This window comes from Lissotriton vulgaris, chromosome 6 (genome assembly GCF_964263255.1).
Source record: "Lissotriton vulgaris chromosome 6, aLisVul1.2, whole genome shotgun sequence".
Lineage (NCBI taxonomy): Eukaryota > Metazoa > Chordata > Amphibia > Caudata > Salamandridae > Lissotriton > Lissotriton vulgaris.
Genome location: NC_141694.1, coordinates 1,041,078,915 through 1,041,103,884, shown reverse-complemented (window position 1 = coordinate 1,041,103,884; position 24,970 = coordinate 1,041,078,915). Strand labels below are relative to the sequence as shown.

Genomic DNA, 24,970 nt, shown 5'->3' with positions numbered 1-24,970 from the left:
CATACGTGTGTTTGGTTGGATAATTGGATACAGTATACTAAGGATGATGGTGTTTTAGCCTTTCCAGAGGGAGGATCATTTGATGTGGCAATTTTGAGGAATTTGAGAGACAAAATGATGAAACTTGAACCGAGAACTAGACCAACTCAGTTTGAAGCATTGGTTGAGTGTTAAGATGAGATGCATCAAATGGAAAGTGAGAGGTTGAGCAGGCATCTTAGACCAAGAGTAGAGGTAGAGATTTGTGGGGAGAAACCCATGAGACTAGGATGCGGAGATGGAGAGACAGTAATATGTGCGAAGGCATGTATCCGGTCAGAGTGGTAGAAGAATATGAGAGACAAAAAAGTGTAGAGAAAAGAAGGAATATTGATTCAGGGAATCAAGGCTATTGTGATAGTGAATCAGAGGATGCTGTATTAGAGGAAATATTAAATAGAAGACCGCCACCATATCAACCATGTCCTTTACGGACTACTCCGAATGCCCCAATGATAGAAGAAAAAGTTAAGAAACACCAGAACAGCCATCAAATTTTAGAGATTTTCCTGAAAGAGTAGAAACGAGATATGTCCCGAGTACACCAATAGGAGAAGCTGGAATTACAGGTACACCTGGGCGAAGTAATGATTTACACAGTATTGTTCTGAGTCCAGAAAGACAAAATAATGAGCAGCCAAGTATGTCTGAATACGAACAATCTGCACATGAGTTGGTTCAGAATTTAACTAGAAATATGGAAGCTGTAACTGTCCCAGTAACGATAGGACCTGTGATACCAGTATTTGATGATCAGAAAATAAGAGAACCGAGACTAACAATCCCATTACAACAAAGTTTGCAGAGAGCGAGAGAAAGTACTTATCCAGATTTATCAGAAATAAGACAGAATACAAGTGTAAATCCAACAGAATTAACTTTTAATAAAAATTTGACATGCGCATTCCCGACAGGAGCAGAATCTGACTCTCAACTCCAGAGAGAAGTACAGACAAAATTGATTTAACACAAACGCCTAGAGATCCAACAGACAGAGAATTGAGTGAATGGATTAAAACGCTAAAATTAAAAGAGCAGGAATCAAAAGTGCTGGATGTGGCCAAACTAAAAGTAGATATGGAGGAGTTAATAATTGGAGCGATTGGGACAGATAGATTAAAGAATTACCAGGATGACGAGCTCATGTTTTTATGTAAAAGTATAACATGGAGAGCTAAAACAATGTATGATCAACTGGAAGAAGTGGCAAGTGAATATGGAATAAAGTTTGCAAAAATAAAATCATTGCAGAAAACTTATAGAGTGAATTTTGCAGAAAGGGATATTGAGAACATGAATACTGCTGGAAGATTAATTCAGATAAAAGATTTGATTGTGATTTTGCGAAAATGGGGTGATGTAGGCAAATGGCGAGTCAAATGGGCAAAGAAGAAAGAGGAGAATAGTGATAAATCAACGTTAGCTTTTCCAGTTAGAGAAAAAGAAACAGAGGCAACTGAATTCCCTATGAGAGAAGTTCCTGGAGGAGGATATATACATGTTCCTTGGAACAGACAAGATATATTGTCATTTACAAATGATTTCCCTAGATTAAGAGAAAAACCAGTGGAATGGTACTGATTTGTAAAGGTGTCAAAGGTATTGTGGATTGATTTAGAAGGATTATTTGACATAGTGGTGCCAGCAGATTTGTGGACAGAATGTAAAATATCTGTGGATTGGCCAAGGGAGGAGTATCCTAGGGATCCAAAGACAGAAGCTCCATCCCTTGATGTGATGAGAAAGTATGAACAAGTGATAGTGTGGTTGAAATAAAATACCTCCAAAAGAGACTGATTGGGTAAAGATAGATAGGACCACTCAGAAACTGTGCATTTATTTTTATGAAAGGTTGTTGTTGGTTTTCAAACAGTATAGTGGTAATGAGGAATTGAGTGAGAAAGATATGAGCCATTTTGTGTAAAGATTTATATATGTATTAAGGCCAGAAATCTCGGATATGATTAGACATAGCATGATGGATTGGCAATCGAGTTCTGTAGACAAGGTATTGAGACAAGCAAAATATTGTAGTGAAGAGATTGAAGCAAAACAAAAGAAATTAAAAGAGAAAGCTATGTGGGCACAAGTGAAAGTAGCAGAACAACAAGTGGCACAGATGGAGAACAAGAATGCGGTGGATCACAGTGGGTTTAAAGGTAAACCTAAATTGGTGGGAAACATTGATGAAATGAAAAAGAAAACACAATGTTTTAATTGCGGCAAGGCAGGGCATTGGAAACGAGAGTGTAAATGTCCGCCTAGAGTTAATGGGGAACATACATCATTGAATCCACAGGTGCAGTTTGAGGTAAATCAGCAGCTGTCACAGCAACAGCAGATAGCAAATCAGCAAAGTCAGGTGCCACAACCGCCACTGTCAAGTAGTGGAAATCAGCAGAAGTACAGTGCAGAGACAGGATTCAGCGGAGGTGAGCAGGTAAAAAGACCGCAAAGAGTAAATGCGTGTCCGCAATATCGGTTGCAAGAAGAGAATGGCAGTGAGCCGGATGAAAGTTTCTGACGGTGCCTGAGGGAGTAAGAATAGTGTATGCTTGGAGCCACTCTTGAGGTAGATCAGTCAGGTCCATTTGTGAGCGGAAAAGGTGAATGATGTGGAAATAACTTTCCTAGTGGACACTGGTGCTACCCGTTGTACTGTTAGATCAGTGAAAGTTCAAAATCTTCCTCTCTCGGGTGAAACGATCCAGGTTATAGGTGTGGCCAACAGAAAAATAAATACTCCCTTGACAAAACCAGTTGAAATAGAGATTGGGACATTCAAGGATATGCATTGGTTTGTGGTGTGTGACAGTAGTCCTGTTAATTTGTTAGGAAGAGATATATTGTGTAAGACGAACTGTGCCATATGTTGTTCACCAGATGGCATAGAATTGCAGACTCCAGATGAAGATAGTTTGTATAAATTGACAATGCTCATGATTGAGGCAGAACAGGATAAATAGTTTCCTGTGTTTGATAAAGAGAAACAGCCTGATTCATGAACGGGCCGTTTTGCGAGGCTCAAATAGCGAATCATAAGGAATCGCTATTTGAGACTCGCAAAACGGTATTCATGTAGGAATCGCAATATTAATTGCGATTCCCACTGATTCCTTATTTGCGATTAGCTAATTGTTAATCGCAAATAAGGAATAACTCCCCATGCATTCCTATGGGCCAAAAGGCCCATAGGAATGCATGGGGAGTCATTCCTCATTTGCGATTAGCAATTAGCTAATCGCAAATGAGATTGCGAGTACAAGGGTGCCAGGGGTGTCCAAAGGACACCCTGTAGCACCCCTGCAATGGAATTTAACACAGGTGTTGCACACACACATGTCCAAAGGACATGTGTGTGTGTAACATGCAACTCAGAAAAATGCATTTAAATGCATTTTTCTGAGTTTTCGCAATTTACCACGAGGTTTGACCTCGCGGTAAATTGCGGGCCGAAATTGCGATTTCGCATTTGGAAAATGGATACACCACAATAAAAAATGACTGCAGAAGTGATTGAAGGAATTACTCCAGTAATTGACAAAATGATTGAGCAGGGAATTTCGAGAGAAATTGAGAGCAGTCCTTGTAATTCACCGATTATGGGACTGAAAAAGCCAAACAGAACATTCAGGATTGTGCAGGATTTGAGAAAAATTAATAAGATTGTTGTTCCATGTTGTCCTATTGTTCCGAATCCAGCAGTGATTTTGTATCATATTCCTCATGATGCAGAGTGGTGCACAGTACTAGATCTGTGCAATGCGTTCTTTACTGTTCCATTGCATCCAGAAAGTCAGCCAATTTTTGCATTTCGATTCCAAATCGTATTTTAGCATGGTGTAGAATTCCACAAGGGTACACTGAAAGTCCATCAATTTTTAATCAGCTGTTGAAGAAATCATTAGAAACTTTGAGCATGCCTGGAGAGTCTGTGTTACTGCAGTATATTGATGACCTACTGGTCACATCAAAAACAAAGGATGCCTGTGTAACTGATACAGTGGCATTGTTGAATCATTTGGCTGAAGAGGGACATAAAGTGTCTCCATCGAAATTACAGTTCTGTCAGAAAGAGATACAATATTTAGGTCACAAGATTGCTAAAGGAATCAGACAAGTTACCATTGAAAGAAATAAAATGATACTAGGAATGCAACCACTAAAAACTCAAAGACAGGTAAGAATGTTCCTGGGAATGGTAGGCTATTGCAGACAGTGGATAAGTGGATTTTCATTAATTGCAAAACCTTTGCAGAGACTGATAAAGGCAGATATCAGAGACCCAATTGAAGACAGAGATGGAGGCATTTGAGCAATTAAAAAACAAACTGTGTGAAGCACCAGCATTAGGAATGCCTGATTATGAAAAAGAGTTTGAACTGTATTGCAGTGAGTGGAAAGGATGTGCTCTGTCAGTATTGATCCAAAGACATGGAAGAATGAGAAAACTGATTGCGTATATTTCTCAGCTGTTTTGGACACTGTTGCAAAAGCTTTGCCAGGATGTCTGAAAGCAGTAGCAGCAACAAGTGTAAGTCTGGAACAAAGTGAAGGAATTGTGATGGGATTTCCTGTGAGGGTGTATGTACCTCATTCAGTAGAGATTCTCCTCACAAGAGCAAAGTCACAGTATATGACTAACAGCAGATTGACCCATTATGAGAAAGTGATTTTAGGGGCTGAAAATGTGACAATTGCAAGATGTGTGAATGTGAACCCATCTACATTGTTACCTGAAACTATTGAAGCAGAAGTGAAAGGTGAGCTTGATTACAAGTGTTTGGATGCTTTGGAATACTGTACCAAACCTCGCCCTGATATTAGGGATGAGCCCTTGATTGAATCAGATTTTGTAATGTTTGTGGGTGGATCATGTTTAAGAACAGAGAGTGGTGTACTAAGTGCTGCATATGCTCTTTTCACAGTAGCAGAAGTGTTGGAAGCATCTTGTCTGAAAGGAATTCATTCTGCACAGATAGCGGAATTGATTGCTTTGATACGAGCATGTGAGTTGGGAAAAGAGGTGAGAGTAACCATAATGATAGATAGTCAATATGGTTATGGAGTTGTTCATGATTATGGACAGCTTTGGTCCCAAAGATGTTATTTGACCTCTGCAGGAACACCTATACGGAATGCAGAATTTGTGAAAACATTGATAGATGTGATTCAATTGCCTACGAAACTGGCTGAGGTGAAATGTTCTGCTCATAAAAAAGGTGATGATTATATTACCCGAGGTAACAACTATGCAGATGAAATTGCCAAGCACTGTGCTAAAAACCAAATTTCAATAAATCGGGGAAAAGCTGAAGAACATGTTCCAATTCCTTTGATGCTAACCACTGTAGTTGAGACCTCGCCGGAAGTGAATCAGATGCTGGAAGAGGCAGGAACAGAGGAAAAAGATGTCTGGATAAAATCAGGATGTAGACAGTTGGAAGAAGATGAAATTTGGGTTTACAAAGATGAAAGACCAGTAATGCCCGATAGCATGATTTCAGATATGGCCCGAATGTACCATGGTCAGGCCCATATTGGAAGAGATGCCATGATCCGTCTTTTTAGACAGACTTGGTATAATCTCAAATTTAGAATGATTCCTGAAAGTTTGTGCCAAAGGTGTTTAGTATGCCAACAATTTAACCCAAACAGAAAAACTGTTGTAAGCAGGGAACCATAGGACGGGAGGGTGGCCCATTCACAAGAGTTCAGATGGATTTTATTGAGCTACCTCCATGTAACAGACTTAGATGGAGAAATTATGGAATTACTGTTGCAAAACTGTTCTTACGTGAGATAATACCATGGTTCGGGTTTCTGATCACAATTGAAACGGAGAGAGGCCCGCATTTCCAGAATGAACTTCTGCAGATGATCTGCGAAGCTCTGGATATTCACCTGAAGCTGCATTGTGCAAATAGACCTGAGGCTTCAGGGGTAGTTGAGCAAGTGAATGGAACAGTTAAGAATAGAATTGCAAAAATTTGTTTGGCAACAGGAATGAAATGGCCAGACGCATTGCCGCTTGTCTTAATGACATTGAGGAGCATACCTGACAGAAAAACTGGATTAAACCCTCATGAAATTTTGGTGAGGAGGGTACCAGTTAATAAGCTATTAGCCATTAATGATGACATCATACTGGATTACTGCAAGAATCTGTCTGATGTGGTAACTTCTGTGCTCCACCAGGGGGGAACTGAAGCAAATTCCAAAGAGAAAAATCCAGCTCATGACTTAGTCCCTGGGGACTGGGTAAGAGTGAAAGTTCACCGTAGGAGGAATTGTTTGGTACCAAGGTGGCAAAGAATACGCCAAGTTATCTTGGTCAGTACTACTGCAGTCAAGTGTGCTGGACTGAAGAAGTGGGTTCATGCGAGTCACACAATCCGTGAGCCAGAACCTGAATACCCAAACGACGGTGAAAGTACAACTGACTCTGATTCTGAAGGTGAACCAGATAAGGATCCAGATACTGAAGATCGACAAGAACGTCGACATCTGGAAATATCAGAAGCCAGTTCTGCGTCTGAAGGTGAAGGTGACAGGGAGATTGTTGAAATACCAAATTCAGAAGATCACCTTGAAGATCGAGAATCGGTAGAAGCAAGCACCAGTAAAGACGCAAAAGAAAGTGAAAAGAAAGTTGCTGAAGAGAGGAAAACTGAACCGCAAACTGAAGACTCCGGAAGCAGGAACGAAAATCCAGAAACAGGGGAAGAGGAAGTAACTCATGATGAAAATGAGATTCCAAGTACCAGTTATGAAGGTGTTCCTAAAAGAGTAACAGTAGAGAAAACTAAATCTAATGAAGACCAAGAAATTGTATAAATCATAATTAATGATACAGTAGAAGACACTGAAAGTGAAACTGATGACAGTGCAGAGGAGTCTCCATTAACAAAAAGCACAAGAAAAATAGCTTGGAGAGTGGAGCATAATATAACAGAGTCAAAGACTAAGAAAGTCTGAAAAGGAGACAACTGGCCTAAAGGAGCTGGAGGATTGAAATTCAAAATAGTGAATACAGCAAAAGAGCAAGAAGATCAAGTGAACGAGATTACCAATCAAAAAGAAACACTGGGAAAGAAAATAGAGACTATTCAAAGGCCAAAAAGAGTTAGACGTCCAAATCAAAAGTATAAATCACATGAATGGACATACATTGTCCTGCCACAATTGTTGTAGTAAATAGTAGTCAAGAAAATCTGTACGACCCAAAGCCAATTGGGAAAAGTGAGTAAAAAGGCTGATTAAGAAATAAAAATTAGGTGCTCAAATAATATGATATTAAAGTAAAAAGCCTGAAGTCCTGTGAGACGGAATTGTAAATATAGAAAGGGTCAGAGTTGGCACAAGGTCAAAGAAAACTTGTTAGAAAACTTAAATATAACTTAGTTTAGAATATAACTGACACAAAGTCGAAGAAAATTTGTTAGAGTGCTGAGTAGTGTGAAACTTATAGGTGACATAAGGTCGAAGAAACGTTGTTAGGGAAAATGGCAATGAACAACCACCGTACGAAATGTTCTATTTTTAGAAAATGGTGTAAGTATTTTACTATTTGTATGAGTTTGTTAGTAGTAATATGGACAATATTAGCTATTGTGATTCCTTTTCAAACTAATTTGACAAAATTAAAACCGAATGCAAGCTCAAGTAAGCAAGTTGAGAAAGGAAAGGTACCTGAGACTCATGTATACAATCCAGAATTGCATCAAGATAGATCTATTAGTGATTATAGTAAAAACAGTTTTTCGAAATTGCTACTTGAATATATTAAAACTATGAATGTAGATGACTGCTATGTGTGTGTAAAATTACCAGCATCAGTGTCAGAAGGGGTGACCTATCACCACCTTCCTCTTACATATGGAGTAACTTGTAGTGTAATTGCAAGCTTGTATTATAAAAATGGAAAGCTGGAATATCAACATTCCAATGTGGATGAAATATTTGCAAAATTAAAGATTGACAATAAATTAATTGAATAAGGGAAAGCATGCAGAGGTAATGTGAGAATATTTCTTAGAAGTAGATGAATTGACACATGAATCTGCCTTTGCTCATAATTTGACATGTGAAATGAGAGTTGAAGAGAAAACTTTTTTAGGCATGGTTGAGGAAAGAAGAATTGCTTATAAACGAAAAGAGAAAATGGAACACGAGAAATCAAAATATTATATGTTTGATGATGGGAATATTGAGGATAAAAATGTGAATGTAGCAATAAATATAGATGCGCCAATGATGGGAAAATTTTGTATTAGAAGAGACAACACCAGGGGGGGCGTGGCTTGGCGCCCGGCGTGAATGCCGGCGTCTGGGTGAAGCTCCTCGGTTTGCCCGGTGTACGGCATCCTTTCTGACTCGCTCAGCGCTAATTGTAGGATGTGAGGACGTCGGAACATCTACTCCTCCTACCCTGATCTTTGTGGCTTCGTTGGAGTGCAGCATTTTCAAATTACAAACTATTTCAGCTCCGCAGCTGCGTCGCCGCCTTGCGACCGCCATTTTGTTTTTTCCCCTGCTGAGCTGTGTCATCATATCAATGATCTCCCTGGAACTCTGTGGCGATTTTCCCCTCAGCTTCATCTTCCTTTCTGCTGTTGGAGGTATGTGTCCACTTTGCGCTCATTTTTGAGCAATTTCATGTGCCATCTCTGACTGACTTTCGCTCGGCGGCCATTTTGTCTTTCCCGCGACCTTCAACATTTATTGGCTTATATTTCTTCGCCGCTATTTATGGGTAGATCTAAAGGCACCTTAGCTGCGACACCTCCTACCAAGCATATTTTCATCAAAAACTCGAAGATATTCACCGAGTTTTCCCGGACTCAAAGTATTATATCTTCTCTTCCGGAAGGCAAGATGGCGGCGTCTGAGATTCCTACAGCGACTACTGGGAAATCTCTTAATAAGCGCCTCAGGCAAAACCCCCCATCACCTCCAAAATCATCTTCTCCTGTCTCGATGGAGTTATTACCGGAGGAAATTCGGGCTCTGCGCCCTTTTATGGAAGACACTAATGCGAAACTCCAATTTCTCACCGACTCTTGGTCGCAGCTTGACAGTAGAGTCACAACTGTGGAATAATTGCTTTCTTCCTTGGCGAATGACTGTGCGAAGATCTCCCCTCTTCATTCTCAGATCTCTACCCTTCAGCGCCAAGTGGAAGAGCTTGAAAACCGTAATAGGCGCAACAACCTCCGTATCTACGGCCTTGAGGAAGGACAAGAGGGGTCGGATCCCATTGGTGTCTTCAAATCCTTCATCCCCAAAGTCCTCAGTATGCCAGAAGGCACCCTGCTTAGCATTCAAAGAGCACACAGATTAGGTCGACCTCCAACTTCGACCTCCCCCTCTCAGAAGCCTAGAGGGGTGATCCTGTATTTCCTGGAATACACAGACCTATTGAAGGTTCTCTCAGCTGAAAAATCCTCCCAGCGAATTATCTGGTCTGGATCTACTTTATTCTTTGCTCAGGATTACGCCAGGGCAACTGCTAACAGGAGGAAGGCCTTCTTGGACTTAAGACCTGCTCTTCGAGATATGGGTGCTCGTTATGGTCTTTTTCACCCGTGTCTATTCAAGGTCACCTTCAATAATAAAACTACCACATTTGAAGACCCCCTTCGCCTCCGCAGCTTCATCAACGCTCATCATGCTGACCCCATGGAGTCTTCCTCATCGACTGCTAGCTGAATTTGTGTTCCTTTCCCCTAACTGTTTGACCTTTTCGTCTTGTTGCGTTTGCTAATCTTATTCCTGCCACATGTTTTTTCTCTGTTGTTATGTTTATGACAATTGTTTCCTTATTTTTCTCCACAGTTCATCCCTTCCCTTGCTGCGATGCCTCCCGGTCCTCCGTCCTGCTTGATCCCGTTTGAACCGTCATTCCATCTGGTTCCTCCTTCCCCCTTGTACCTTTTGAATCCTCCCCTTGTAGGTATGTCACGATTTCATTTTGTTGTCTGGTTGCTTTATTCTGTTTTTCTCTGTTTTTCTCTTTGTTCTCTCTTGTTCCCTTCTTTTTTCCTGTCACCTCATCAGCTGTTACTTTTTCCATTTTCTCAATACCTCTCCTTCGACTTCTTTCTCTCTTCACTTTTTTCCCTATCTCCTTCTTCAATTTTCTTGCTATCTTTTTCTTTCTTTTTCTTCATCATCTCTTGTTTTTATGACTCGTATTTTCTTTCAATTCAAGCTCTTCTTTTTGTACTTTTTATTACATTGTTTGCGTTCTGTTCACATTTAATACTACATCTGTATATCATTCAGAGTTACATCCTGGAATGTTTAAGGTTTGAATAGTCCAATTAAAAGACAGCGAGTACTAGCTCATTTAGCTAAATTAAAATCTGATGTCACCATGTTACAAGAGACCCACCTTAATGACATTGAATCTTCTAAATTAAAGAGACTTTGGGTCGGCCATGTCTTTTCTTCTCCCTCCTTGGGGAAAAAGAATGGCGTAGTTATACTTGTTCATAAGAAGTTTGCCTTTACTGATTCTCAATTTGAAATTGATTCTGATGGTCGTTTTATAATTCTAAAACTGAAAATTGATAATGTGCCTATTGTTATTTTCAATGTTCACGCTCCAGTTACTGTTGATCATACCTTTTGGCCCCTCATCTCAGACAAATTGGTTTCCCTAATTGATCATTATATTATTTTTGGTGGCGACTGCAATCAGATACATGATCCCTTTCTTGACAGGCATTCCCCAGTTACCTTCATTCGATCCAAAATGCATAATCAATTTGCCTCAGCTATTCGTCGTAAATCCCTAACTGACATTTGGAGACTCTGTCATCCCGACCTCCAAGAATACAGCTATTTTTCCCCTCCTCACAAAACCCAATCCCGCATTGATTACCTTTTCCTTAGTAAATCCCTTACTCAATGTGTCCTGGCTTCTGAAATTGGCTCCATTCTCATATCCGATCACGCTCCTGTCCTAGTAGACTTTGACCTACTTCCCTTTTCTCCCTCTCCTGGCAGATGGCGCTTTAATAACTCCCTCTTGGCTGATTCAAAGTTTACAGACCAGTTTACCGCTTTTCTTACTGACTTTTTCCACACTAACTCCACCCCTGACTCCTCCCCTGTTATGATATGGGACTCCTTCAAAGCAACGGCCAGAGTATTCATAATTAATTATGTCTCTAAAAAACTGAAAGGTTTTGAACGTCAATCTTCCCTTCTCCTAGCAAAAATTAAAAAGTTGGAATATTCATATTATCAATCCCCCTCTGATTCTTCTCTTAAAGATCTTATCTCTGCAAAAGTTGCTTTTAATAAGTCCTCTACTGATGCCGCATCCTCTTATCTATTAAAATGCAGTACCCGCTACTATGGTGGTCAAAACAAAATGGGTAAACTTTTAGCCAACTACCTACAAACACGTCAAGATAGGACCCGGATTACCTCCATAACTGACTCGAATGGGGTTTCACACTTCAAAGATGAAGACATTCTAAATAATTTTGTTTCTTTTTACAAACAACTTTATACTCCTGAATCCCCTCCTCTTCCTGATGACTTGACCTCTTACTTTCACTCTCTCACCCCCCCTTCCTCTTCCCATGTTGATTTTACCCCACTCGAATCTAATATCACTTTAGCAGAAATCTCTCATGCAGTTTCGGTACTTCGTCGTGGCAAAGCCCCTGGCCCTGAAGGTTTACTATTGAAATTTATAGCCACTTCTCCAAGCAACTCCTACCCCACTTACTTTTTCTTTTCAACTCTTTTATCTCTGATGGTTCTTCTCATGGTACTTTTCAAGATGCAATGATCTGCCTCATTCCGAAAGATAACAAAGACCCTACACTATGCAAAAATTATCAACCCATTTCCCTTGTAAATACAGATTACAAAATCTTTGCCAAATTACTTGCCCTCCATATAGACCCCATTTTACCTGAAATTATTGGCCCAGAATAATCTGGTTTTGTCAAAGGTCGCTTATCATCTGATAATTCGAGAGTTTTCTTTAATGTCCACAGTAAAGCTTCCACTATTTGAAATCCTTTAGCAGCTATTGCTCTTGATGCCAAAAAGGCATTTGACCGTATTAGCTGGGAGTTTATGTTCTGTGCTCTTTCCTGGATTGGCTTCCCCCCAAAATTAATTTCCCTCATCGCTCTCCTCTACTCTGGCCCCAGAGCTTATATTTTTGCTAATGGTAAAGTTTCAGATTATTTTTTCCTCTCCAGGGGAGTTCGCCAAGGATGCCCTTTATCCCCCTTACTGTTTATTGTTGCGTTAGAGCCCTTTTTAACAAAGATCAGACAAGACAATCTCATTACTGGTTTCAACCCTGTACCCGCCCAAGTCAAATTATCAGTCTATGCAGACGACATTCTTTTTTATTGCTCCAACCCTGAATCCACTATTCCCTCCTTTCTTCATCAAGTCAAAGCTTTCTCCTTAGTTTCTGGATACCGCCTTAACCGTGATAAATGCGAGATCCTTCCCCTTAATGTATCCTGCCTACGGCATTACTTTGACCAAACTGGATTATCCTGGCAACCTTCCAAAATTAAATATTTAGGCCTTTGGTTTTCCTCTTCCATTCCAGACACTCTAAAATTCAATTTTGATTGTATCTCCAAGAAACTCTTGGATTCTATCACTAAATGGAACCCACTATTTCTTTCTTGGTGGGGGAGATTAGACTTAATCAAGATATGCTAGCCCCTATCATTTTATACTCCCTTTCTATGATTCTTGTCCTCATTCCTCATTATTATTTCAAAAGATTGGACTCTCTTTTGTCTAAATTTCTCTGGCAGAACAAATCTCCTCGAATTGCACTATCCTTTCGTAAAAAGGACAAATCTCAAGGAGGATTGAAATTCCCAGATTTCAAATCTTATCATTACTCCTTTTCCTTGAAGCAAACTCTTCGCTGGATATCTACAGATCCTTCCACTTACCCGCCAATATGGCTCTCCTTGGAGAAGTCTTTCATTTCTCCCTTTGACTTTTCAGAAATCCTTGCCTTCTCGGCTCACACTTCTTTCATGCGTTCTCCTATTATTGCGCACTCGTGCCACATTCTCACACCCCTCATTCCCTCTACTTACCCTTCCCTTGCTTCTTTATCTCACCAATCCATTTGGCACAATAAAAGCCTCCTTATTAAAAACCGCTCCTTCTGTTGGAAATCCTGGCGCTCCAAAGGCATAAAGTGGATTTCGCAGTTGCTTTGTGACGGAGTTCCCATCTCCTTTTCTGACTTGCAGTCTCTTTATCTTCTTCCCAACTCCTTTGAAAACAATATAATCTACTCCTTCCTGCACTCCTTTCTTTTCTCCAATCCCTTCCACTTTCTTCTGACTTTCCCCCTCTTTACCCTCTTTTATCTCCTCTCTTAAACTCCTCTCCTTCTGCTTCTCGCATCTACTACTGCTTAATAACACCTTCTGAACGCTCTAAATCTCGCACTGAACTGGCCTGGGAACAAGACTTATCAGTTACATGGTCTATCTCTTTATGGAATAAGCTTTGGATTAAAATTCACTAAACCTCTCGAGCTGCCAATACCACACAAACCCTTTATTTTATATATCAAAGATTATTGCTCTCTCCATCCAAATTAGCCTCTTTTTCCCCTGATCTTTCTCAGACATGTTGGTCCTGTTCATCCTCTTCTTCTGATTTATCCCACATGTTGTTCCACTGCCCTAACGTTACCTCCTTCTGGCATACAATTTGGTCACGTACCTCTACTATCTTTCATTTTCAACTTCCCTTCTCTCCACCCATTGCTCTCCTAGGCTCCCTTTCTCCAGAGTTGCCTCACTCCCCTTCTCACTATAAGTTATTAGATATTTTTCTCGCTGTGGCATTCCACTTAATCACCTCCAATTGGAAAGATTCCTCAAAACTTACATATTCTGCTTGGTGGAACGCTATTTGCTTTAATCACCTTCTTGATACCAACTATGTATCCCCTGTTTCCCTTGCCATCAAACGTGACCTCCTCTGGATTTCACTCACCGATTATCTTTCCTCCACTTCTTCTCCTCTCCCCCTCCTGTCAACATTGCTTCCATTAATTTGCCTGATGCAGTTCGCAAACCCCCTTGAACATTTCATTGTTGTCTTTTTGCCTATTACGGTACCGTTTTTTATTCTACCAATTGTATTTATATGATTATATGCTTGCATGCTTCTTTGCATACAATGTAATTTGTGCATTTGCTACTATATTTTGATTTATTCTTATTGTCTCATTTTTATTTTTATTTTTATCCCTCTCCTTCTCTTTTTCATGAACGAGAGTATATCGTTTATTGATTCCGCTTTTCTATTCCTCGCATTGTTTTTACTCCAATATTCCTTGTACTATATTATTTCTTCATGCATTTTCACTTTTTGTATTTTCTGTTTGGTTTCAATAAACTTGAACTTAAAAAAAGAAGAGACAACACCATGTACGACAATTACTTTGTAGGTGCGAGTCAATGTGAAGATACCTATAGAATTTTAGGGGGTTGGGGATTTAAAGGAGGAAATGATCCTGTTTTTCCTGGAATTTATTTTATTTGTGGGAACAGAGCTTATTATAGGTTACCCAACCACTGGTATGGGACATGTTATGTGGGTTTGGTCTTTCCTAAAAATGTTCATGTAGATAGAGGTACTAATGGAAAGCATGAGATAGGTAAAGTTCTAAGTCGAAAAAGAAGAGAAACTGTGTTAGAAATAATAGGTGATGTGTTTGGAGCACTGATACCAGCAGTGGGAATTTTGTTCAATGCAAATAGAATTAGAAAATTGTCCACAATTGTTGATCGATTATCAACAGACCCTGCAGGAGGATTATGAGAACTATGGTTTTGCAAAATAGACTTGCCCTTGATATAATTTTAGCAAAAGAGGGAGGAGTCTGTGGGATTTTGAAAGTGCAACATTGTTGTACTTATATCCCAGATAAAAGTAAGAATATTGAAGGTATTGAAAGGTATATTATAAACATTACAGATTTGCATGGAGACATTGAACCACTGGAGGTTGAGGGTGTCCTTGAAAAGCTGGGTAAAAGTTTATCAGCAATTAAACGTTGCTTTCAAGAAATAGGTATTTCAATTATAGGTAAAATACTAATATTCCAATAACAGTCATAGTAATAGTGATTTTTATGATAAGATTGTGCTGTATATATAATGGTAGACAAGATTTTAGAAGGTCAATAAATGAAAGAAATGAAGCTGAGCAGGCAAGAATGAGAGAAAAGAATGAAATAGAAATGGAAGAAATAAAGGAAAAGTTTTTCAAAGATTCAAAAGAGAAAGAGACAAAAGTATAGATGATATTAACAAGAAAGGGAACTGAAACATGTTCAAGTAAATTTTACAAAATTTTGGGAGGTATTTGGTGATAAAATCACCAGATGAGGGAATTGATGGAGCGAGGTGGCAAACACAAAATTTTGTGTACCCCTCATGAAATCAATGTCCCATAACAAATAATGTTTACTAATTGCATGTTTTGTGAAAATAATCAACCATAGAATAAGACGTTATTTTTATTTTTGTTTTTAAATTACACATGGGGAATACTAATTCTGCTTATATGTTGCAATAATACTCGCTAATATGTATTGTTGTTGTGTTGTGGACTAATGCATAGCTTCAATATAAACAAAATGCTATTTAAATGTGCTTTTGTATATGTTTGTGAAAAGAGAGGGTCGATTATGTAAGTATAAAATGCATTTGTGTGGCATATTGCTAGGTAACGACTAATGGGAAGCATTGGCATGGGGGGAGGTAAACAGAATGGGTTTCATTACTAAAATTAACATTGTTTGTTTCTATGATAGTTCCGAATGTGGCCTGTGAGGCCTAGTGAGAAAATGGCCGCTCTGAGCTACTGTGAGTGGGTATTGGTCTGCGCAGGCGTGCCAAAGATTTCTGCCAGCGCAAGTGAGCCGACTGTGCTTGGGGAGAAGTTCAAGGTTGCATCACCCGGAACCTAGGATGGGTGCCAAGCATGAATGAGTGCATATCCAAGCCATGGGAAAGAAGGGCAATGTTGCTAAAATGCAATATGGCCGGGATGCCCGCCACCCCCTCCCAACACCACTTCCCAATGGGAGAAGACAGACACAGGTTTGAACTTTTGGAAGGCGGGGGGGAAATACCCCCCTGGCCGTATTTATTAAAATATGAAACAAAATGTAAAACATTAAATAAAAGTTTCATGAATTATGTACAATTTTACTTTTATTACATTTTGATGAAGACATGTTCTTTGGCTAACCTTAACAGATCTCTAATACAAAGGTTTCCTAGCCGAGTCTAGCATCCTGAAAATGCATACATTCTAAATTAAAATTGTACATCCTAGCATTAAGGGCCAACGGCAAGGTCTTAACCGGTGTCAGATCCCTACTGCCCTCACGTTGTGAGTGGCGCATGCGCAGATGACTTTACCCTCATTGCCAACTGTAACTTCCCTTGTCGTGGGGGCCCCCTTTCACTCGACACCATCTTAAAGGTCGTCCGAGTTCCCGTTTGAGGTATCTGTAGGAAGGACAGCGTGGACTCCCCCACATCCCACACTCTCTTCCGCTGTCGCGGATATCTGGCCCCCAGGAAATTCGTAGGAGGGGCATCCAGCCGCCTCCCCCCTGGGAGGCGCCTATGGCCGTCTCCCCCTAGACGACTAATCCTTAGTGGGTGCCGCCTCCCCGTGGAAGGGTCCAATGGCCGCCTGCCCCCGGGCGCTCCCATCCATTCTGGGTGGCACCCCCCTCTAGGGACCTTGAAATTACTGCTCACCGATCATGACCTTACCGGATCAGGCCGGATAGTTGACCGACTATCCGGTCCCCCCACTCCTCCTAAAGGTCATGCTTCCTCACACCCCTTAGCCATGCTATGAAGTCTCCTATGAGTAAATCATTCCCCTCCCTGGACAGGTGAACCCCATCATTCAGATACATGTGATCGCCCCGAATACACCCGTGAGAAATGCTATGCAACTGCGCGGAACAAAACAATTCCCAATTTTATTATTGACCCTTTTCACTGAGTGGTTCAACGCTGACACTGAAGACCCCCCCGCCAAATCTTCCTGGGGATCAGGTGGGACCAGGCAATCGTGCACCCCGGGAGTTTCCTAGCCAACCAGCTAACTGCCAACAGGATGTGTTCTAATAACACTCGTCTTCCCAGCTTCACTAAGTCATTGCCCCTCAGGTGTACTATGACTACAGATGGCGGTGACCTTTGCCGCCCTAAAAGACCCTCCAAAAACGATTGAAATTGGTCAAAACAGAGCCCGCCCTTCCCATGGAAGGTCACTCTGTACCCGTATTCCCAAGATGCGCGAGTCGCGTCACCTGCCTTGAATACGTCCCCGGCGCGCCTCACATATGAGTGGCCCACGACCCATACAACTCTCTCGCCAGTCGGTGATCCTTGACCGCTGGTCTCCTGATGTTGGGTCGACTTCCAATTCCGCCCCGCGTGACAGGCTCGCGAAACTGTAATTCAAACAAAAGACAAGAAGCGTGAGTGCATGTCAATTGACTTTTACAACATGTGCAATCGCACATACCTTTTGAAGCAATTCGAGGACCAATGGCCTAGCTGTTTTACTTCCTCCGCACTCTGACCCCGGGCCGTAGCCTCAGTAGCAGCCCCTATCCTAAATGAGTGGGTACCAAAATCGCACGGGTCCATGCCCGCGGCAGCGATTGACAGTGCTAGCACCCTCTGAAACTGAAATCTCGTCAGTGGGGTGCCATCATTGTGCCTAAGCAGGCTCCCCCCCCCATCTAGCCGTCCTCAGTGCCAACTATTCCTCTAAACATTTTATCTGACAAGTAGGGGACCCTCGTGCGCGCTGCACGACAACACTATCTCCCATAGCTTCCTGGTCTGTATTGGACCTGGCTATCGAGATTACCATCGAATCACCCCTTATTTATAAGTGATCCCTGCACAAGCCTCCCTCCATATCCTTCTTGTTCCTTGCTACGAGCTCGCTTACCCGCATAGCCCCATGGAATGCCAAGGCGAAAGCTGCCCGGAACAGAACTGCTTCGAAAGGGGAGGAGCACGTCTCATCCAGCTTTGCTAAAAGCAGAGACAATCTGTCTAAGCCAATCGGGCGCCTCGTATCCTGTTTGCGACCCTCGAGGCGTTGCCAGCCGCGGAGTGCCTTCCTAACCAAAAAGGAACCCGTTGGGTCACTATGCCGTGCAGCTGTGCCATGAACGAAATGGCCGCCCTATGTCTATTGGCCGTTGCCGCTGATCGGCCTTCTCTGTGCAGCGCTACCAGGAACCCCAGGAAGGATTCCTCCTGCCCCCAGCTCTGTCTCCCTGTCGGACCCAAAAATGTGCAGTAGGACCGAAACGCTCCTTCGTAAGCCTTCCTTGTCCTGGGAGCTAAGCTGGCTGCCACGAGGTCTTGTAATCCGGGGCACCGATTAGCCATAGCACTTCGGGGAACAGTGCCGCCACTAGGTCCGCTGTGGGTAGAAGGCCCCTGAAAGCCTGCCTTTGTGAACGAGAGAGTGCATCAGCTGCATAATTCAGTACGCCTGGCACATGTTTTGCCCTGAACTGTACATTCAATTTCATGCAACGTAAAACAATTTCTTTCAACAATCTCAAGATCCACTTGCAGCGGGCTGCCTGCTGATTAATGCACTCAACCACAGTCATATTATCAGACCAAAACACCACCGAGCGGTCCCTGAAGTCGTCTGGCCATGCCATCAGAGCAACCCAAATGGGAAATAGCTCTAACAACCCAATGTTACCTGTCAGACCGCTGGAGTGCCACCACGTCGGCCATACTTGTGCCGACCATCGGTTACCAAAGATGGCGCCAAATCTCACGCTCCCAGCTGAGTCGGTCCACAAACCTAGTTCATCCGAAGATGCTGGTGGTTTGTTCCTCACAACTCGACCGTTGAAGTCCGCCAGAAATGCCAACCAAATGCGCATATCCTGGCGAACCTCTGCCGACAGTCTCGTACGGTGGTGTCCCTCCTTGAGGCCAACCATAGCTTGTGCAATAGAGCGTGAGAAGGGGCGGGCCATTGGTATCACCCTTAAGGCAAAGTTAAGCTGACCCACTGTTTGTTGTAACTGGTGCAGGGTCACTTTCTCCTTGCCCAGGCATTGCGTCAAGGAAGCCCTAAACTTGGCCACCTTTTCCATCGGTAAACGGAAACATCCTTCCACAGAATCGAGCTCAATTCCCAGAAACTCCAGTGAAGTAGATGGTCCAACCGTCTTACCTGGTGCCAATGGGACTCCGAACTCCAGCATGAGGATGCAGAAGTCCTGCAGCGCCTGCGCACATTTCGTATTGCCGGCCGCTCCCAAGAACAGGAAGTCATCTAGATAGTGCATAACGTGCCTATGCCCTGTGGCCTCGGTGAATGCCCACTCTAAAAAACAGCTGAACATTTCAAAATATGCACAAGAAATGGAGCAACCCATAGGCATGCATTTATCCATGTAATAACTCCCTTGAAACGCAAAACCTAGCAAGCACTGGTCTCGCGGGTGTACCGGGAGCAACCTGAATGCCGATTCGATGTCCGATTTCGCCATCAGCGCTCCGGGGCCCAGGTGATTTAATATGACAATGGCATCGTCGAACGATGCGTACCGCACCAAACAAATATCCGGGTCAATGGCTTTGTTCACCGAGGAACCCCTTGGGGCCGACAAGTTGTGAATGAGTCTAAACTCCCCTGGGTCTTTCTTTGGAACCACCCCTAGCGGGGAACACACGAAATCCGCCACCGGCGGGCAATGAAAAGGCCCCGCCACCCGCCCCAAGCCGACTTCTTTGGAAATTTTTTTTGCTGCTACGCTTGGGTTCTGTTGGACAGATAACTGATTTTTACAAAAAGAGTCCCCCCGAAAATCCCCCGCCGGGATATTGAAGCCATATAGGAATCCATTCCTCAACACCCCAGCGGATACATGATCAGGGTATTTGTTCAACCAAGGAGTCAGAGCCATGATATCGACAGGTGTAGGCAATCGGTTCCCAAGCATCACCTCACTCTTGCTTAGACCCTCCTTTTCCTCCCGTTCTGCTGTACTTAGATCTACAGCTACTCTCCGGGTGTGAGGAGTTCCCACTGCCCGCACACGCATGCCTGAACCTACATGTTCCCTGGGGCCTGCTACAGTTGCCTCTATTGAAGCCCCAACAAACCCCCCGCTTGCCGCCATTGTCGGCCGTCTTGGGCTGAAATTCCCCACCGGTGCCTGCTCGAAAGGGCACCGCAGGCTTCTGGCGAACTGACCCCGACCCGCTCCCGCCCGGCGAGGACGTACCCGCCGCACCAGGCAAGAGCTGCTTGTGCCATGACACCGAGTCGAGGCAGTCCCAGGTCAAAGATGTATCAAACTATTTCGCTTTTCGGAATTTCATGTCATATCCTTTCCACTCGTCCCCCTCATACATAGTATAAAAATCCATAATCCTATTCTGGTAACAGGACAACTCGGTCAGCACTTCCGGCTTTCGTTCACCCATGACTGCCGTAAATATCGAAAAGGCCTTTACCCAATTCGCTACGGTCTCATCGACCCTAAATTCCGCCATCTTGGCCCGCCATACACTGGGGTACCATAAATCTTTCTGGGATTTTGCATATTCCATCTCGCGATGGTCAGTCAACAATGAAAACTTATTCACATATTTTTCCCCCCATATCAATTCCTTTGTGGCCGCAGGGATGTGCTGGGCCACCCTTTCGCGCCTTGAAGGTAACGAACCTTCCCCTGCCATTGGCAATGCGTGCTTACCGGGTTCTACCGTCGGGTCTGCCGCCTTTTCCCGGCTAACCGTAGGTGCTCCTGGCACCACCTGTGGGGGAACAAGAGGAACATTTGCCGTCCCGGCTTCTCTCGACTGCCGTAACTGCTCGATTATTAGTCTAGCCTTCTCGGCCGGGTCCCCCGCGGCCACTGCCCCCCCCGCTTTCTTTTTGAGCCAGGGTAACACTGCCGCTAACTGGATGGCCAGTTCCGGGGGCATCTCCTCATCATTAACAGCGGTAATTACAACCGGGATTGGTAAACCTATATCTGGGTTTGGTACCGGGGTATCTGCTGGTGTGATGGGGGCGACTGGGGGCACCTCAGGAACCGGATCCTCGCCGGAAACCGCCCTCCTCTTAATACGCTTCCCCCTACCCTCAGGGACGATTCCCGGCAAGGCCGGGCCTATTATCTTCTTAGGACGGCCTGAGCTCTTCTGAGCCGCTAACTGTTTTTTAACTTCGGCCAAACCTCGACCGATCGAGTCAACTTTACCGAGTTTTCGGTCCATGATCGCCATTCGATTCGACAAGGTGCGCAGTACCTTCTCCAACTCGGAGCTCTTTCCTGCTTTTTTGCCGGCCATAGCTTAGTTTACTCCGCTCTAGTCGATCAACGAGGTCCCAGATCCTTCGTACTCCAAATAACTGAAAGAGAAACAACAAGATTACAAGTTCTCAAAATTGCCGCTTGTTCTCGTCGAGGGCTCACGAGCAACGAGTTGGTGCAGCCTTCAGAGCACAGGAACAAGAGGACGCTTCTTTGGATTCCCGCTCTTTTATCCGTCTGTGGGAGGGCGGGGACCCTCCTCCGGTAAGCCTACTGGGCGTGGTCTTCCGTGCGGGTGTCTAGGACAACCCCTCCTGGGCGGGAAAGGGCGCGCCCCGGCTACACCACTTTGGGCATACCAGCCGAGCCACGCCCCCCGCCCAAAATGGTTTCCCGGGGGGATCGGGGCACCCATCCATACGTTCGGGGGGACCGAGTGGTCGCCCCTTTCCATATGCCTAGGCCACGGACTGTTTAACCAATAGACGTTTATTAAATTAGCTGAATCATGTGAATAACAAATGCTGTAATGGCGAGGAAGTGCACATCCACCCAAATGTATCCAATCAGAACACAAGATGGTGATGTTAGTTACTTTTATAGACAGATTAAGTTGAGAATTAGGGTATAAAAACCACTGGACTTGTATGGTTGGGGTCGCTTTTTCCATTTCTATCGGAGATGCTGCCCGTTTGCTGACCGATTCCTGGATGTAAGAACTCTTATGAATTTTCTTATTTGTTTAGTTGCAGGACTGTTAGGATAAGATGAGGGTGTTAGTCAGGGATGTTATGAGAGATTGAATTTGGAACTAGCTGTTCTTTGCTAAAACTTTACTGAATTCTATAATAAAGCGATTTTTCTGAGCTCATAATAAAATGATCATGTTTTTGAAATAAAGTTTAAGAATTATTGAATAAAGAATAAATAAATGCATAATGTCTAAACTAAAAGTTTGCTTTGAATAAAAATTAGATAAATGAAAAATTAAAAGCTGGTCTTTGTTTCTTCCTACGCCTAATTTTCGTTCTAGCAGATCCATTGCCATTATGGTGGTGTGTCTGAATATAAGTGTTTAACATGAAATCATAGTAAAATGTTTTGAACTTTTTGTGTAAATATTAAATAGGTTTTAGACGCTCCATCAAATGTTAAAGCATATCTCCATTGCGATTCACCAGAAGCCTTGAATCCAAGTGTAAGTGAACAGGGTAAATGCGCAGTGTTATGGGACCCACTAGTGCATGTTTTGAGTGTTTAAAGGTTTCAGGGAAATGGTGAGTGATGATTAGAAATAATTTCTGGAGCTGCGCTGTAGCAATAGCACCTCATTAAAAATCATTGCAGTTAATAGAAGGTTTTAAAACTTTAGGTACATTATAAATCATTAGTTGATGGTACCATACTCACTTTAGGAATTGTGGTGTGTTCTAAGGTGATTTTACCATGTGAAAAAGCCTTCTGCTGGGATATCATGAATCATGTTTGAAAGAAAACTATTATCTAATACATTTCCCACAGTGGTTTGGAAGGGGATCTATAAGCTAAACTGAAAGCATATTTTCTGTAAATTCACATTATCTTTCTTAGTCATGTGAGAATAAAGTCTGACATTCTCAGTAAAACATGTACATCCAACAAGGACATAGACTGTCAGTTGATTCCTTTGTGTACTACTGCAGCCTACTAGAGTGTTCTATAAAACAACTAGAGCGCTAACAGTCCTACTTATTACAAAGGTATGGCACACCTGAAGCCATCTTGATTGGAATGAAGTGGTAAGTCTGAAAACATTTAATTTAAAAAGGAACAAAATGAGGGGGTTTCTTTTGCCATAGAAAGTATGATTAGTGCTGCAGAAAGAAAAATGAGGGCACATTTTGAGTGACTTCTCAAATCCTCTTCTCTTTCATTAAAACATTCTGACATGCAGTCTCCCAAGATGGCCACCAGAGACAAAAAAGCCCAAATGTAGCCCAAATATCACCCAGATGTAGCCCAAGAATAGCCCAATGACAGAATGTCACAGAGTGTTCTAAAGAACAACAAGAGCGCTAACAGTCTTACTTATGACAAAAGTATGGCACACCAAAAGTCATCTTGATTGGTAAGTCTGAAAACATTTAATTTAAAAAGGAACAGTTGAGGGGGTTAATTTTGCCATAGAAAGTATGATTAGTGCTTCAGAAAGAAAATTTAGGGCACATTTTGAGTGACTTCTCAAATCCTCTTCTATTTCATTAAAAAAATTCTGACATGCAGACTGAAACATGCACTTTGAATACCAGCAGCAGACTTCCCTTGTGAGCAGTAGCTTTACTACAGTGATCTAATGAGCAACTAGAGTGCTAACATTCAGAATTTATGGCAAATGTGTGACACATCTGAATGCCTTCTTGATGGAACCAAAGTAAACAAGCATTAAAAATGCAATAGATCTCACCCTCGCTTAAGTTAAAGCCATTCTGTTTGTAATGAGGTGGCTTTTTAGCTTTGCTTTTATTAGTGTTTTTCCAACTTTCATGTAAATAACATGCATATGTATGCATATATGCATATGTATGCATGCATTTATATTTGTATATATATATATATATATATATATATATATATATATATATATATATATATATATATATATATATATATATATACACATACATATACATAAATGCATATGCATTTATATATATATGTGTATATGTGTGCCTGTAGAGAGAGGTAGAAGTAGAGAGGTAGAGGTAGAGAGGTAGAGACTAGTAGAGAGAGGTAGAGAGTAGAGAGTGAGTAATAGAGAGTGAGTAGTAGAGAGTAGTAGAGAGAAGTAGAGAGAGTAGCAGAGAGTGAGTAGTAGAGGATAGTAAAGTGAGTAGTAGAGAGTAGTAGAGAGTGAGTAGTAGAGAGTAAGTATTAGAGTGAGTAGTAGAGAGCAGTAGAGAGTGAGTAGCAGAGAGTAGCAAAGAGTGAGGAGCAGAGAGTAGCAGAGAGTGAGTAGTAGAGAGTAGTAGAGAGTGAGTAGTAGAGAGTGAGTAGCAGAGAGAGAGAATAGTAGAGAGTAGTAGAGAGAGAATAGTAGAGAGTAGTAGAGAGTGAGTAGTAGAGTGAGTAGTAGAGAGTAGTAGAGAGAGAGTAGTAGAGAGTGAGTAGTAGAGAGTAGTAGAGAGTGAGTAGTAGAGTGAGTAGTAGAGAGTGAGTAGTTGAGAGTAGTAGAGAGAGAGTAAGTAGTAGAGAGTAGTAGAGAGTGAGTAGTAGAGTGAGTAGTAGAGCGTGAGTAGTAGAGAGTAGTAGAGAGAGAGTAGTAGAAAGTGAGTAGTAGAGAGTAGTAGAGAGTGAGAAGTAGAGAGTGAGTAGTAGAGAGTAGTAGAGAGTGAGTAGTAAAGAGTGAATAGTAGAGAGAGAGTAGTAGAGAGTGAGGAGTAGAGAGTAGTAGAGAGTGAGTAATAGAGAGTAGTAGATAGTGAGTAGTAGGGAGTGAGTAGTAGAGAGAGAGTAGTAGGGAGTACTAGAGTAGTAGAGCATGAGTAGTAGAGAGTAGTGGAGAATATTCCAAAG

General features: G+C 42.3%; 1 pseudogene; it reads left to right on the top strand.

Moving 5' to 3' along the window:
• Window positions 1–269: 269 nt before the first annotated feature.
• Window positions 270–9,750, top strand: LOC147708385 (uncharacterized; annotated as a pseudogene).
• Window positions 9,751–24,970: the final 15,220 nt, after the last annotated feature.